The sequence below is a fragment of the Rhagoletis pomonella genome, unplaced genomic scaffold (assembly GCF_013731165.1).
Source record: "Rhagoletis pomonella isolate Grant_MI unplaced genomic scaffold, Rhpom_1.0 Rhpom_scaffold_00007, whole genome shotgun sequence".
In the NCBI taxonomy this organism is placed as follows: domain Eukaryota; kingdom Metazoa; phylum Arthropoda; class Insecta; order Diptera; family Tephritidae; genus Rhagoletis; species Rhagoletis pomonella.
Window position 1 is genome coordinate 8,880,713 of NW_023458561.1, and position 4,266 is coordinate 8,884,978.

Here is a 4,266-nt window from a genome sequence, read left to right on the forward strand (position 1 = left end):
AAATTTGACAAGGGATGACGGAAAATCGTTCCACATTACATTTGTATTTTACTTCTTACACTTTGATGCGGGATTAAGAAGCAATTTCTATGTATTTTCAGTAAATGTTTTATTTTCAATAAAAATAAATACTCTATGGCTTTTAGTGGTTGTCTCTGAGCCACTTTTACATAAATAGCTTCTTGTTTCGAGAATCATTTGCACAACTGCTCACGGATTTTTGAAAAAGAAATATCCAAAGTACTTATAATCCAAATATATTTGTGAAAATTTAAAAATTAATATATCCTAAATTTCGCATGCTTCAAGATAAATATTTACACTTTCTCCTGCAAAAACGACAACGTTAAATTTTTATACATAATTGTTTTTAAAATAACTTTATTTTTTAACCGACTTCACAAAAAGGAGAAGGTTATCAATTCATCGGAATATATATGTATATATTTTTTTTTTTATGTATGTTACCGCATATCTTTGGACCACGTTAACCGATTCCTATAAAATTGGATCATGAAGAAATTAACGATAGCCTTAAATTTGTATATGAGAATTGAAGTCGGTTTTGTGTTTTGCTTAAAAATTACTTGTAAAATATATATATATATATTTTTGTTATTCACGCCACAAGGCAATTATGCAGAAATTTGCATCAATAGATCAAAGTACGTTTTCATACATATGTATGTAAAGATTAGCGTCATTTTCGAGCTTAACTGAATAATCTGTACCTAATTAAAAATACGTAACGGTTAAAATTAACTTTAAATGTATTTTTGAATAAGCTATCGATTACAATTCGTTTGAAATTGATTTTCTTCACTTCAATTTTATGTTTTTTACGCTGCCTGTTGTTTTCGCTGCTTGTTGTTGTCACCCAAACTTTGCGAGAAAATAACGCACCTACGCATTGCGCAACCTCTTATCAGTGATCGGACTTCTACCACATTGTGGTAGATCTGCCACTGTTTTGAGCATCTACCACATACTCGCGTTTTTGAGTAGCTTTATTTTTGCTGGACATAATTTTCTTAATTTTAAGAGCAAAAATTGTCCAACACTAAGCACTTACAACAGGCAGAATGGGAGGATAAAATAAACTGTAAAATAGTAAATTTTCCCAATATTCAATTTTTCTAATAATCTATAAAACTAGTTTCAGGTGCGCAGGTAATAAATTTATGAATTTCAACATTTCACTTAATAAATATTACTTCCAAAATTACTTGTACAAGGGCTATGTAAAAATATTTGTCATCTAGAGGCGAGCACCCGCTCGTGGGTGTCACCATAATATTGGTATAACTTTAGAACTACTTGTTGTCTAAACATGAATAATAATAATAATAATAGATTGGCGCTTACACATATGTTAGTGTTTGGTCTAAACATGAAACTTTCGCAAAAATTTCCGTATATATTTGTCTATAATGCTGCATTAAAACAAAACAAAAATTTTAAACTTCATAACACAACTTTTGTATTTGTAAAAACCACCTCCTAAATTTTTATGAAAAAGTTAAAATATCCGCCATTTTCTTCTTAGTAAGTATTAAGAAGTATAGTTAAACGCATCCTCTTTAGGATAGAATCTACTTTATTGTGTAAAAATTTCAAATCAATCGATACACAAACGTCTGAGATATAGTGAGTTTAAGTCAAAATTTCGCAAAAATTGGTCGCTGTGAAAAATCAGGTTTTGTGGCTTTTCCGACATGAAAGCGTGAAAACAAAAAATCGCCCTGGGACCGTATGCGCAGAGAGACGCAATTTTTATTTCGCGCATTGCGCGACCTTCTATGTTTAGATCTTGCGTGTGAAGTGAGCATGAACAGTTGTTCTATGGCGTGCCGACCTTTGGTTGAAAGTATGCGAGAGCTCGTGAACCCCTCGGTATGCGATAAAAAGTATGCTGCGTACTTTTTGCGGTCTAAATGAGTAGGATCTCGCATGCGTCATCACGCAAGCGAGATTTTCCAGCACGTGAAGACAGCCGGTTAAGATATTTCATTATAGTGCCAGGCACTAAGAGAGATAACCGTTATTAAGCAGGGCCGGATCTACGGGGGGTGAAATAGGGGAAATTTCCCCCCGTGAACTTTGTATGTTTTTTCGAAGAACACTACTTTTGACCAATTTTTTTAAGGTCAAGGAGTAGTTGTGGCTCAATGGCCACAATTAAAAGGGATTTACTTTAGCTTTCAAAACCATTTTGTTTCATATCATAATGCTGCTTCTGTCGAAAGCGCTACGATTAATTCGCATGCAGTGTTCAAAAAGCACACTGTGCGGCTTGTGAAAGAACAAGAGATGTATTTTAAAATGCTGTGCATATTTTTCAGACATGAGTTCAGCGACAAAAAAAGTGAAATTCCCCTATTTCCCTCAATCCCCCCCCTCCCCCCACACATATATCCGGCGCTAAATAATTTGCCGTTGTGTTTTTGTATGAAAAAGTGAAAACATTTATCTATAAATGTGGAAATTTCATTCCGCTATGTATTTCTCGTGTTGTATATTTTAAGATAAATTATTTTCAGTTTTGTCTCTCCATAACATGGACAAATATAGGCATTTTTCAAAATAATTAAGTATAGGTCAGCATACGGATTATAATCTGAAATGTTTAACAATGATATACTTTCTTCAAAAATCCGAAAATCATCGAGGAACAGTTGACGTGGTTTTACGCTACTATTATTAAATCATTATAAAGGTCGTGAGCTAAAAAAAAATTAAAAAAAAAATATTCAAACAAATTAATCACAAAATCACGATATTAATATTTTAAAGCTTTATGTACACATGTATGTATGTATGTGCATACGTACGTGTTAAGAGATATATAATTTTTACTGCACAGTCTAATTTTTGTTACATCACATTATTTTATAAAAATTGTAATATATGCATCTATGTACAATAGACTGCATCACTCCCCATAGAAAAATCGGCACTTTTTCGCACCGCAATTATAAAACCTATTACATTTTAAGACTTTCACTATTGTGAGTTACGTGAGCTGGACTGATTTGAAAATACCTCTTGACTATTTTGTGAATAAAAACATTTTTTAAAGTATTTTTTGCAAAAAATCACCTTAGGTGACAAAATAGGTTAAGCTTAAAAATTTGCATAAAAATATTAAAAAAAAATTCAACGGAATCAACAATAATGAGATTTTTGATGCTGTTTTTTAACTTTTTTTCAAAGAGTGGTTTACAAAACACTTGAATAACTCATCCAAAACTTTACCGATTCAGACTTGTGAGGTATCATTGAAAAGGTATTTTCTCACCCAATTTATTTCCTTGCAAATAAACTCATTTCATGTATGAAAGAGATATTTGATAAAAAAATGAGACGCTAATGAGTTTTTTGCAAAGAAATGAAAAGAGTGATAAAGTACCTTTCCACTGATACTTCACAAGTCTATATCGGTATAGCTTTAATATTTTTCCGAAATATTTTAGTGGAAGTCATAAAATATAATAAATTTTGTAATCCTGGCAGAAAAACCCTTTTTTTTGGTGATGCAGTCTAATGTACATATATACATATGTATGTATAGTATATATAGTACATATGTATGTATGTTATTCGAAAAATAATTTATTTATTTCATGCATGCAGTTGAATTTATGGCTTAGTATAAATTACGTGATAATTCTAAAATACACATGTATGTGCGTAAATATGTACGTTCATTTTAATTACTGTTTGCGAGGATACACTGAGGAAAGGAATATATAAAATACGTAAATTTATAATATTTCTCAATACACAAGATTTGGCAACTACATATAATCAAAATTTCATGTTGGGGGAAATATATTTAGTTGACGTAATAAAACTCTTTCCTCAGCGTACGTTTTAACTCAATTGTTAAAGTGCAAATGCACTGATCAGTAACAAATGTATTAATTAATTAATCTACTTATGTATGTTTATTCATAAAATGTGGTATTCACTTTTCAATTATTTCTAATGATTTTTAGTTACTAAATAAATGTATTTTATATTTTGCACAATTTCGACTTTTTTTTAGGTAATGCAAAAATATCTCGAGTTAAAATGAGAAAAATTGAAAATATAATCTATAAATCGCATGTTAATTTTGAGTGAGTCAATGTAAATAGATTGTAAGATCCAAAAATATATTATACGTATAGCTTATCATTAGAATGCAATAAATGAGTTAAGATAAAATAAAAACAAAATTTGAATTTTATATGGAAATTTTTCTTGTAAGTAGACGCTAGTGAC